This window comes from Neophocaena asiaeorientalis, unplaced genomic scaffold, assembly GCF_003031525.2.
Source record: "Neophocaena asiaeorientalis asiaeorientalis breed wild unplaced genomic scaffold, Neophocaena_asiaeorientalis_V1.1 scaffold268, whole genome shotgun sequence".
NCBI lineage: Eukaryota > Metazoa > Chordata > Mammalia > Artiodactyla > Phocoenidae > Neophocaena > Neophocaena asiaeorientalis.
Window position 1 is genome coordinate 1,635,875 of NW_020173979.1, and position 14,018 is coordinate 1,649,892.

The 14,018-nt window shown below is 38.5% G+C and overlaps 1 pseudogene; it reads left to right on the forward strand.

Annotated features, from left to right (window-relative positions):
- Window positions 1–12,429: 12,429 nt before the first annotated feature.
- Window positions 12,430–12,850, forward strand: LOC112405117 (golgin subfamily A member 7 pseudogene; annotated as a pseudogene).
- The last annotated feature ends 1,168 nt before the right edge of the window (window positions 12,851–14,018 follow it).

The window sequence follows — 14,018 nt, forward strand, 5'->3', positions numbered from 1 at the left end:
CCTAAATAGACATTTCTCCAAAGAAGATATACAGATTGCCAACAAACACATGAAAGGATGCTCAATATCACTAATCATTAGAGAAATGCAAATCAAAACTGCAATGAGGTATGGCCTCACACCAGTCAGAATTACCACCATCAAAAAAAATCTATAAACAATAAAGGCTGGAGAGGGTGTGGAGAAAAGGGAACCCTCTTGCACTGTTGGTAGGAATGTAAATGGATACCGCCACTCTGGAGAAAAGTATGGAGGTTCCTTAAAAAACTAAAAATAGAACTACCATATGACCCAGCAATCCCACTACTGGGCATATACCCTGAGAGAAACCATAATTCAAAAACAGTCATGTACCAAAATGTTCATTGCAGCATTATTTACAATAGCCAGGACATGGAAGCAACCTAAGTGTCCATTGAGAGGTGAATGGATAGAGAAGATGTGGCACATATATACAATGGAAAATTACTCAGCCATAAAAAGAAATGAAATTGAGTTATTTGTAGTGAGGTGGTTGGACCTAGAGTCTGTCATACAGAGTGAAATAAGTCAGAAAGAGAAAAACAAATACCGTATGCTAACACATATATATGGAATCTAATTAGAAAAAAAAAAGGTTCTGAAGAACCTAGGGGCAGGACAGGAATAAAGACGCAGACGTAGAGAATGGACATGAGGACACAGGGAGAGGGAAGGGTAAGCTAGGACGAAGTGAGAGAGTGGCATTGACATATATACACTGCCAAATGTAAAATAGATAGCTAGTGGGAAGCAGCCACGTAGCACAGGGAGATCAGTGACCACCTACAGGGGTGGGATAGGGAGGGTGGGAAGGAGGCTTAAGAGGGAGGGGATATATGTATACGTATAGCTGATTCACTTTGTCTTACAACAGAAACTTACACACAGTTGTAAAGTAATTTTACTCCAATAAAGATGTTAAAAAAAAAAAAAAGAAAAAGAAAAAAGGCCAACATCTCAGACCTAGCCTGTAAGGCTCTTTATGATTTCTCCTCTGACTGCTCCACAAGCTTCATCTGCTGTCACTCTTCCCCTTGCAACTACATTTCAGGTTTCCTCACCTTCCAAACACACCCTTCTTCCCAACCCAGGTGACTTTCCACATGATGTTTCCTTTGTGATTCCCTCTTGAGGACGTGCTCTTTCCCACTCCTTTAATTAATGTCTTGTGATTCTTCAGAGTCATTTAAATATTACTTCCTCAGACAAGTCTCCTCTGAAACCCCAGACTATATTCAACTTCTCTTGTACTCCCTTAGTACTCTGTTCCTCTATGCTGAAATAACTGTTCTTAAACAGGTTCTTAAATTATATGATTATCTATGTAACTGTGGTATAGTGAGAGTAGGGATTGAGTTCTTGCAACCTAAATATCAACAATCAGGGGGTGAACGGGTGAATTTTGGTTCATCCCATATGGTGAAATATTATTCACTGTTTAAAAATGATGTAATAGAATATTGAATAACGGGAGATGTTTATAATGTTGAGTAAAAAGAGGAATCAAAATTGTATAGACATTATCTCAACTATGTGAAAATATAAAGACTGAATACCAACTACTAAAAAGAAAAAATAATTATGTAACGTGATAGAGGTGCTAATTATTGCTACTATGGCAATCATATTACAATATATAAATGTATCAAATTAACATGCTGTACACCTTAAATTTACACAGTGTCATATGTCAAATATATTTCCATTAAAAATGGACTGTAAGAAATAAAAATGCTTATAGGCTTTCTCTCTGGATAACGTTATGGGTGATTTCATTCTTTTCCTAATTCTTTTTGCTCATCTCCCCAAAACATATGATTTATTTTTAAATCAATAGAAAAAAAACATGAATAATTTCCTGCTAGAGAAAAAAACTACCGAGTTCTAGAAAACATAAACATTTTTTAGAACAGTGAATTTACAGAGAGACTAGTAAGTCAACAAGGTGAAATCAACTAGTTGAATATAAGTTCACTGGGTGTTATGGAAGACCTATGGAAAATTCCTTTTATTCCTCTCTGACACACCAGAGAGGATTAATGGATTATAAACATCTATGTTTTGCTTCCAACTTTATTGAGATATATTTGACAAATAAACCATGTATGTATTTAAATTGTACAATGCAATGTGTTACTATACGTATACATTGTGAAATGATTACCACAATCAAGCTAATTAACACATGCATCACCTCATATAGTTTCCATTTTTGTGTGTGTGTGGTGAGGACATTTAGGATTTACTCCCTTAACAAATTCAAGAATACAATACAGTATTATTGACTGTAGTCACCATGCTGTACACTAGATCTCCAAAATGTATTCATCCTGAATAACTGAACTTTGTACCCTTGGACCAACATATCCCTGTTTTTCCCTCTTGCCTCAGTCAGTCCCTGGCAACTACCATTCTACCCCTGCTTCTATGAGTTTGACTTCTTTAGATTCACATATAAGTGAGATCAGACAGTATTTATCTTTCTGTGCCTGGTCTAATCACTTAGACACTTCCCTTGTTTAAAAGACATATATATATATATCTGCAGTGAACATGGAAATGCAGATATCACTTCAAGACACTGATTTCATTTCCTTTGGATATATACCTAGAAATGGTATTGCTGGATCATATGGTAGTTCTATTTTTAATTTTTTTAGGTACCTCCATACTGTTTTCCATAGTGGTTGGACCAACTTACATTCCCATCAACCATGCACAAGTGTTACCTATTCTCCACTCACTTACCAATACTTTTGATCTATTGTCTTTTTGATAATAGCCATCCTAACAGGTGTGAAGTGATATCTCATTGTGGTTTTGATTTGCATTTCCTTGATGCTTAGTGATGTTTAGTGTTTTTTCATATACCTGTTGTTCTTAAAGTACCACTAGAATATGAGTGTCCCTTCCCAGAAAATGGACTGTGTATCTCCACCAAGGAGTGAGAGCTTATAATATTTGCAAATTCCCTGTGAAATTTTCCTTTTTGTAGAGAAATTTTACTTCCTTGACTTTTTACGTTCATGTTAAAGAATGGGAGAAAAAGTACCCCCCGCTGACTCATATAAGGTAAGAAAGGCCTGCCTCCTCTCAGTTCATTCTCAAAACAGTTGCCAAAGTAGTTCTGTTAAATGTTTGTCAGTTCGTGTCAATGCCCTGCTCAAAACCTTCCAGTAGTTTTCCATCTAAGTAAAGTCCTCAAAATAGAACACCTCACTCTCTACCTTCTCACTTCATCTACTATTCTATCTTTCTTACTCCACCTGAGCTCTTCTTTCTTTTTTCTTTCCTTTTCTCCAGCCTCAGGATATTGGCCTCTACCCAGAATGTTCCTATGCTCTTTCTGCACGTCTGGCTTCCGAACTTCAGGTTTTTATCTAAATGTCACCTTCTATGTGAGGCTTTCTCTTCACCTCCCTACTTAACACTGTATCCCTTGACATACCTGCATCTCCTTTATTTTTCTCCATAGTATATTTTTATCATATTTCATTCACTTCTGTTGCCCCAGGCCTAGAATAGAATTAGGAGTATGATATAGACTCAATAAATATTACATAAATAAATGAGTGAGTAAATGAATGAATGTCCCACTGGAACCTGACTCACAGAAGTTAGGGCTGGATGTCACCACTCCTCCACAAGCTCTATCCTAGACCATTATATAATTGAAGACTCCCACCTTCAGGCAGGAGTGGGTAGCACATGTTTGGTAACTACCTAGTATTACCTTTTGTTGAGATAATTTCAGTTTTCAGTTGGTCTCTTTGTCTCTTGATGTCTGGAAGATTCCATTTCATGGTGATATTTTAAAAACAAAATAAAAGGTCAGGCTCAGAGAGGATATTTCCTCTCTGAAACATACCAACTTACATAATTCATAGATTAAAATACTCCGACAAATGGAGTCATCCATAGTCAACTAGGCTATTTCCAGTTATTTGAAAAATTTCTCTAAACTTCACCAGACTCCTGAAATAATAAGGTACCATAAGGACACATTAGAGTCACGGAAAGACCAACATGAGAACTGACAACTAAATGGAGTCATTTGAGATCATATTGGAGCATGTCCTGAAATCTGAAAAAAACTCCCTCACACTCAGATTCTTAGAAAGTAGAGAATAGGGTAAATGAGGATATTTCATGTCAGGTCTTTCAACTGGGAGTCTATATATTAATTTGACTTTATACTGTAACTTTTCTAGGAATATAAAATGTTTTTATACATGCAATCAGATTTCTAAAAGCATAGGAATCAGAGATCTCTTTTAGGGTTATTGTCATTTATTATCAATAAAAGTAAACAAATTAAGCAAGTAGTAAATGAGTTTATCATGATCATGAGGAAAAGTGGGATAATCTGAGCTCAAATTGTGTTATTCCCAGGAATGTGGATATTTCCCCACACTTTGACTTTTAGAAAGTTCTGAATAAAACAAATGAACCATGATGACAGTCAACAATATGCATAAATTTTACCAATGTAATATTAAAAAGTAATATTAATATAATAGTAAAAGTCTAAAAAGATTATATGTAACCTAATGTCCTTATTAGAAAATTAAACACCTAGATTTATAATGAAGTTTTAAAAAGACGTAATTGCAATAAAACTATATAAAAAGCAAAATAAAGAAATCATATGCATGGATTCACTATGATAGTTATCTTGAGTAGAAAAAGCAAGAAGAAAGTAGCTATAATGTAGCTATCTTGAGTAGAAAAAGCAAGAAGAAAGTAGCTATAATGACATGATAGCATGAAATTAATCATAATCAATTAAGAGTAAATGGACCAAATTTCTGCATTCAGCTTAGTATGTGCCAAACTGGAAAGAGCATCACTCCCACCATAACAAAAAGAAAGCTGGATAACTGCAAAGTCACAGTTTTTCTTTAATCCATCAGATTGCTGAGGGAGCAGTTCAAACAATTTACTTGAAATTTAAGGAAAGACAGGCACCTCCAAGAAGAAACAGGGTGCTAGCATTTGCTTACCTAGGGTAAATGCCAGACATTGTACAAATTGGTAAGAACAATTCAGCTTAAAATTTTGATGGATTGCTAAAAGCTTAATGTGAGCCAGTGTGAAAGTATAGAATGAATTCCCCAGAACCACAGACATGAGAATTTTCACCTATTCACAAGTCTTCTGCACATATCTTCCCAGGTGCTCACAAGAAAGACCTCAGACAGAACGGAGACCCCAGACAGTCTCCCTTATAGTGTAGAACTTGGATAGGAAAATAGCAGCACTGAAAGAAAGGCACAAAATCCTGTTCAGATCTTTCTTCCCTATCTCCCCTAAAAGCAAAAGAATTAAGCACTGATGATGTATCCAAAAATTAAGAGACACATGAGGAAGCAAGAACAAAAATTCAACACACAAAGCAACCAAAAGAAAAAGATTCATATGTGATGCTGTTGTTGGAGTTAACAGACAGAGAATTTAAAATAAGTCTGATAAATAGAACAAAGTGTCTAGTGGAAAAGATTGCCAATATGCATTGGCCAGATAAGGAATTTCATCAGAAAAATTAAAACTGTAAGCTTTTATTTCCATTTTCAAGTGGAAATGCTAGGAATAAAAAAAATGCTGGAATTAAAAATTTGTAATGCTAGTAATGTAGTGCAATGCTAGTAACAGAGATGAAGAATGCCTTCTGAAGGCTCATCAGCAGACTTAACACAGTGGTGGAAAGAATCAATGAACATGAAAATAAATCAATAGAAATTGCCCAAACTGAAAAACAAAGACACAAAAGAATGAAAAAAAATAGCACAGAGCATCCACAATCTGTGAGACAATATCAAATGTCTAATATGTATAATTTGGATACCAAAAGAAGAAAGAAAGAATGGAATGGAAGAAATATTGAAGAGATAATGGCCAGAATTGCCCAAAAGTAGTAACACCAAAAGAAATATCCAAAAAGAGGACACCAAGGAGGATAAAAAGAAAAAACAAACTACCACCACCTAGACACATCATATTCAAACCACTGAAAACCAAAAATAGAAGGAAACTCTTGATGGCAGCCAGAGACAAAAGAAACTTTACACACAAAGGAACAAAGACAGAAAAACAGCAGATTTCTCATCAGAAACTATGCAATCTAGAAGGTAATGGAGTATCATCCATAAAATGCTTAAAAAGAAAAGTTAGCCCAGAGTTCTAAACAGGGAAAATATTCTCCAAAAATGAAAAAAAAATAATTTTTTCAGAAAAACAAAAAATAAGAGTAATCATTACCATCAGACATGCACTACAAGAAGTGTTAAAGGAAGTTCTTCAGTCAGGATGAAAGCAGACAGAAACTTGAATAAACATAAATCAATGAAAATCACTAGAAATGGCATGAGTGTAAATATATACTTCACATTTTTATTATTTTTAATTGCTCTAAAAGGTTATTTGAAGATAGGCTGAATAATTTAAGGTGTATATTGAAAACCCTAAAGAGACCACTAAATCTTCTTAAGAGTTAATAAATAAAAAGCTGTGGTAGGTACACTTCTAAGGTGGTCACTAATGATCTCGACTTTTGGTATTCACATCCTCAAGTAATTGCTTCCCCTTGAATACAGAAGAAACATAGTGACTTGCTTCAGACTTATATAACTTGATAAAAGTGATGGCAATACTTTCACTATTTTGAAGAGACACACATTGCAAGGAACTGAGGGTGGCCATAAGCTAACAGCTAGGAACCAAATGCTGCCAACAACCAATGAGTGAACTTGGAAGTAGGTCTTTCTTCAGTTGAGCCTTCAGATAAGACCACACATGCTGAGCTGATACTTTGTAGCCTTGAGAGAGACCATGAAGCGGAGCATTCAGTATAGCTGTGCCTGTATTCCTGGTTCATAGAAATTGTGAGATAATAAATGTGTGTTTTTTTAAGCCACTAAATTTGGGGATAATTTGCTGTGAAGCAACAAACACACAGAATGGATGCTTTCTGGTGAGTGTTAGCATGTAATACAAAAATCTTCACACTTTGTGCCCCTTCCCATATGTCTAACCATAAGCCTCTATCCCAGACCTTCTTGTCTCCAATTTTCCAGTATTTCCTACCAGGCCCCAGATCAGATGGCCAGGCCTTTGCTTATAGCCCAGGAATTCATACAGATTCTCACTGTGAGTCACTTCTATAATAAGTGGATGATCAGGTGTGTTGTTTTCAACTCTGCTCTTTTCCCTTTCCAGTATCTTTCAGGGCCACTCTGGAACATGACTGTCATGCTGCCACCATATATATTGGCTTGCATCCATGATCAAGCCAATCCATCCAAAGAGAACTCAGACTTTTCCTGCTCTTTCAACTGGTTGTATGAGACTGCCCATATGGCCATAGGTGCAAGCAGGGGGCGGGGAGCTAGTACAAATGATGCAGGTGATCTACCTGTTCATGTGGCTTGTGTTCTCTGGTCCTGCTTAATCTTCCTTCCCAGATGTGCTATTTCCATTTTATGTTAGTCTGCTGCAGGTACTCCAATTTCTTGACTAGATGGGTTCAAAAGAATTCTTTTCATAAAGTGAAGCTTCAGATTCACAGTCACTTGGTACTTCATGACCAAGCAATCTGTCTCTACCAGAGCCCCAAAACATGTTGGAGCTGTTTCTCAAAAGGCATTTTATTTCTTGATGTAGACATAAATGTATCATTCTACTATGATTTATAATTCTATTATGGGGCCCGTGTTAAGCTTTTCATAAGCTTCACACTACATCTCTTCCCACTACTGATATCTCCAACACCATAGGGTCTTCCAAATCTTATGCCAAGCAGCAGGACTGCTTACACCACAGCCTGGTCCTATTGCAGATCTCTTTCCTGCACTGCGTCCCACTCAAAGTTGGCAACATTCTATGTCACCTAATAAGTGGACCAGTTCAATATTCCTAGGTGATAAATGTGTTTTTTTCTAGAATCAGAGACGTCCACCATGCATGTGCTTCAATTTCTGTGGTAAGGGAATCAGGATGCATGCATTTTTTTTTTTTTTTTTTACTTTGGAGGGGATATCCTGGCATATTCCTGACCACTGGACCCTAAAAATGTCACTGAAGTTTTCTTCATTGGAATCCTAAGATTTCACTAAAAATTCAAGCAGGTCTTTGAAACTTTGCAGTTTATCTCTCACACCCTCTGGAGCACATGTGCGTTATCAAGGCTTTCAGAGTACTAGCCATCTACTGTTTGACTTACCTGATCAGCATTGTTAATGTAATGGATCACTGTGATGTTCTGTGGGATGACCAAGCAGGCCAGCTCTCTTTGGACTACACTATGATGAAAGGCAGGAGACTTAACATAGCCCTAAGGCAAAACTAAATGAACACTATCTTCCCTGAGTGAATGCAACTGTCTCTGACCTCTGATTGGGATGGAAAAGACTGCATTTGCCACATCAGTGGCTACACATCATGTTCCTGCTCTACCAATGATATTTATCTAGCACAGCAGCTGCACACAGGGCTTCTGCTTAAGTCTGCAGTAGTCTACGATCACTCTCCGGGATCCATCTAGTTTCTTCAGGGATAAGAGTGGTATATTTAACAGAGGTCTGATAGGAATCACCATCCTTGCATCCTTTAGATCTTTAATGGTGGTGCTAATCTCTGCCACTCTCCCTGCATCCCCCAGAATGTGATCTTGTTTTTTTTTTTTATTTAATAACTTGGTTGGGAAAAGGGGGAAGTTTCAGACATTTCCACTTGTCCTTCCCCACTATGAGAACCCTTACCCCAAATGACAAGTATCCAATGTGGAAATTACTCCAACTACCAGGTATATACCAGGTATATTCCTGGGGACTATGGGAATGACCACTGAGTAGCTTGTAGATCCAGTGGGCCCACTGTTATCCAGACTTTAACCAGGATTCCATTTATCACCTGGTCCTGAGATGTCCCCACTCTAATCAGAGTGCCTTGAAGATGCTTTGGGGCTCCAGATATCCAAGTAAACTCAGAACCTGTGTCCAAGAATCCTGAGTATTCCCCTTTTCCTATGTATCCCAAGAAAGTTCCTCCATGTCTATGAATTCTTTATTATCTATAGTCTTACGTTTCAGCCTCTTTGATCAAGCACCTCAAAATCCAATCTCTGGGGTATGCTCCTTTCTCATGACACTGCATGCTAGCTAATTCTTAGAGTTCTTTCTGTGTATAATCTCTTTCCTGCCTTATCTGGCCTAGCACTTTTCCAGTTGGGTTACCCTAGGATTTAACCTCAGTTACGGCCTAGTAGCTAGGAGAGGAGATAAGGGTAGCTCCTGAGGAGGGCACCTGTTGCCTTGAAGGGGAATGGCTTCTGCAACACCTTCCAGCACAGGGGAAGGGTGGACTACCTTGCAAATTCCTAGGGTTCAGGGGAATCTGCAGAGCCAACACCTTCAGGGAAATATATCCAGATAGTGCCATTACACATTCCAGGGCCTCAGATTTCCCCAACCTGTGCCTTGACTTTGTCATACCAGACCTGCCTTAACAGATCATTTATTCACCTCTGGAGCTCTTCAACTTTAGCTCTTAGACCCTCTAACTGCCACTTAACAAGGTCCGCTCTTCCACTGCAACAGATAAAGACCTTTCAATAAACTACCAGAGAGACACTCTGGTCCTCACATTTATTCTTTAACTGCTTGTTAATGGACATACAGTTTTTTACTATCCTCTCTGTAGAGTGTTAATACAACATAGCTGTAACCAGACAACTAAACTATGTTTGAAGGCATTACTTGCCCCATATCTTTCAAATGCTTGGATCATCATACCTGTGAAGATATTCCACTCCACTGTGAAGTTTTTCCAAGTGATCTCAGTTGAGATCTTTAAGAATAGGACCACCACCGTGTGCCAGGGACTATCCATATTGCACATACCACTCAGAAAGTGTCTTGTTGCCATCTGGATGGTGAATATATCATCCCAGTGCCCCATCTTGCTGCCTACTTTATCAGACCACTCCGGACATCACTTGCATTCATTTGAGTCCTCTCAGAAACAGATGCCAAGGTGGAATTAGATGTGCAAGTATTTACTGGAGAAATGCCTGGAGGGAAAAGAGAGAGAGCCAGGGGAGCCTAGGAGAGCCATCCCAGCATGACGAAGGACTGATCTCTGCAGGGGAGAGAGGGAAGGAAAGATGGTTGGGTAGGAAAAGTCTTAGACTCTCTCTCTGCTGTGGTTCTAAGAAAGTTTCAGCGAAGCAAATGGGGAGTCTTTGAGGCTCATCTCACAGAAATGTATCTGCCTTAATATCCCTGCCATGCTTAATCAGTGGCTAGGAGCAACTAGTTGGGAAGCAGGGCCTCACACAAATGTAAGAGTCAATGCACAATGCAGTACAGGGGGGCCATCACTCAATTATGTCCCCCTATGTGGTAGGAAATCTGAGAAGCGTATTTACATAGCTGCCATAGATATATGGTCCCTGACTTAGGAACTTGTGATGCTACTCCAGTAGCATACCACTTCCCAGCCAAGCATTCTCCCTTTAATTAATGATGCACTAGTGTGTTTCCACCTCCACTCCCACAGGGCTGGCTCCCAAACTCAAGACTAGTCTCTCATCATTGTATTATAAGCCTACTCTCAAAGACTCCTAGGTTACCCAAAACTTTCCCCAAATTTTAACCTTTCTTCAGCTTATACTAGATGGGAAAATGTCTTGAATTTTAGTTATCTCCTTTGCTAAAAGATCCCATTCGTTTTTCCTAATAGTTCCAAAGCTCACCTATAATCCTCCAGATGACTGGAATAAATGGCTGAATAATATTTTGAAGTACTGACATGTTTCTCCTCTATTCTGTACTCACCCAAATGCTTAATTTGAACCACTAAAATATCTTTCCTCCCCAGCATGCACAGCTAAGCATGAAACACTCACTGCAGACTCCAAAACAGAAGTTGCAAATACTAGACTATTGGGCGAAAATAAAATGCCTTTGGCCCAAGCAGAAGAAAGGAAGAGTCAGGTATACATTATTAAATGAAAATTTAAAGATTTAGAGGAAATATCTGGAACATTCATTTTAGTAAGAGTCTTCATTACTCCACAGTTCTAGAACAGTGAGACAAAGCTTGTATCCAGCATTAGACTCATTTCTAAAATCTAATAAATATTGACACACTTGATAAATTAAAACAGACTACTTCACTATGTCAAGTAGTATAACTCACATAAATATAAACTTACATTGAAGCGAACCTAACATCCTCATTCATGTTCATCACAACACTTTATGCAGCATAAATTGCAGTGTAAACAAGTAAATGTCTCATTTTACAATGATTTAAATTGTATTAAGCTAAAATTTGAAGCTTTACGCAAGAATTTAGCAGCCTGAAAATTTGCCCAGTGCATTCCAAAGAAGTTGCATGACCCTCGCTGCCAGGGGACCTTTGGACACTGCATGGTAAGCAGGGCCCATTCACTCAGGCAATGTATCCTTCAACGGGAAACAGATGGATTTGGTAAACAGTCACAAGAACATGTTACCACAAACCCTAGTCTGTTCTAGGCTCATGAAGTAGTTAACTTATAACTAGAAGAAACAAAATTATGAATTATTTTACAATCCTTACATCTTGTACCATTTCGTGAGAATTCTGTATTACTGCCACTGTGTAATGCCATTGTAAGAGAAATGAGGGGGCTCACCCTCTCAGTACCCTCAAAAATAATGGATGTCACTGTCATCATCCTGGATAAAAAAAGAGGACTTTCACCTCAAGGAAAGAAGCAAGGCGTGCACATGGAGCTTGATTAAGGGAAAACCTTTTGCCTCCTCCCTCCCACATTTTCAGTTCCTGCCTTTGATACAATTTAGGGAGAGAGACTGCATCAGCAAAAAGCAGAACTTATGTAGGTACTAGATGATTACTACTAATATTGAGTAGAATATAAAGGGACTTCACTGAAAAACACTTCTAAATTATTTTCAGAGTTCTGAATCTCTCATTTACTGATATAAAAATAATGTATCTAATTAAGGGCCTGGAAAGGAGAATGTCTCCTCTCATCTTTATCCAGAAATTTCCCTAAAATACTCCACTTTATAATACAGACTCTGCATAAATTTACTAACTTTCCCTAGGATAAAAAGATGGCTTAAATAACTATTAAACACCCCAAATAACTGTTTGCTATGTAAATGGTAGGTCTTTATCATTAATTGAGAAATTTAGAAAAAGTGAGGAAGCCAAAAATAATTTAAATGAATCCAAATTTAACTTAAAACAATTAAATCTATATGAAGGGATGAATAAAGCAGTGGAGGCGTAGGCGGTGCGACAGCCGCTGGAGGGCAGCGGAGGCGGGTTCCTGTTTCCCGGGCCGAACGGGGCTCTGGGGTGCGCGGGGCGGGGCCCGGGAGCGCGGCCCGTCCTGTCCTCGCCATGAGGCCGCAGCAGGCGCCAGTGTCCTGGAAGGTTTTCATTCAGTGAGACTACAGCAGTGGCACCCGCTGCCAGTTCCAGACCAAAGTTCCCTGCTTAGCTGGAGAACCGGATTGATAGGCAACAGTTTGAAGAAACAGTTCGAACTCTAAATAACCTTTATGCTGAAGCAGAGAAGCTCGGGGGCCAGTCCTATCTTGAAGGCTGCCTGGCTTGTCTAACAGCGTACACCATCTTCTTGTGCATGGAAACTCACTACCAGAAGGTTCTGAAGAAAGTCTCCAGATACATTCAAGAGCAGAATGAGAAGATCTATGCTCCCCAAGGCCTCCTCCTGACAGATCCCATGGAGAGAGGACTTTGAGTCATTGAAATTACTATTTCTAAAGACAGAGGCCTGAGTAGTGGAAGATAAACCATAGGATTAAAGGCCCACCTCCAGCTGGGACCCTCACCTGTCCACCGGCCGACCGCAGAGTGTCCCCCACCTCCTCTCCAGAGCATCATTCCTTCGTATCTGCTGCCAGAGCCACGGTGCCATTCACTCCAAGGACTGACTTTGTAAAATTCCACACCTGGAGCGACCTCTAGTCACTCAGCATCCACTTTGTGTCTCCAAATTGTGTAGGACTCTGTAATCTTTTGATTAGTTTTTGAGAAAACGCAATGAAGCATTTCACTTTTTTTATTCAAAGCCATTAATAAAATATGCAGTTGGTCAGCCCAACACAGTTTATTTCTTACCTGCCACCAGTGCCAGTGGTTCTCGTCATTCCTTGGGCTTCAGCAAGTCGTAAACTAGCCAGTGCTCAGTCTTACTCCCACAAATTCATAAAATGCTTTTCTCCAGGATTTTGGTGAAGGGTGGGCTGTGTCTGGTTTTGCTAATGCATCTCCCAGATTTCAGAGAATTACCAGTTTTGCCATGACTCAAAGCTTAAAGATCAAGTTCTGCTATTCAGTTTCTCAAACCAAAGCTCATTGGGAAAATAATGTATAATGTTACTTGTTTTATTATAGCAATTCCTGATTAAAGCAGTATTTAATGCAATTTCCAGGTTTTTGTTTTTTGGGTTTTTTTTTTTGAGAATTCTGTTATTACTGCATTACCTTGAACATTGGGAAGATGCACTATGTGTTGCTTGTTCCTTATAAAAATAAGTAAGCACAATAAAGTGGATGCTAAACCATCAAACACAAATGTCCCTGCTGTGTCCCCCTGAATAAGCAAGTGTTAATAAGTATTTTAATTATAGTTTTGTTATAAATATAACTTAAGAGAAAAAAATTTGATAGGAATACTACTATATATTGCTAATTTTTAACTATCCCTACTGGCAAACCTTATGATTCCTAGACTTTCCTCATATACAGTATTCAGTGCACAGAAATATTATGATTGGTTCAAGTTCAGTAAGTTAAGTGATTTCCAACTAAAAGTCTCAAGTCTGGGTCACTGTTTCTAGTTCTTTTTGGTTGTGTGTTCTTAGTATTGGGATTTCCTGTGCCCTTCATCTTTGGGGTTTGAGAGCACTGTATTTGGGAGAAAGTTAGGACATATACTAGGAGAGAATGAAACGGTT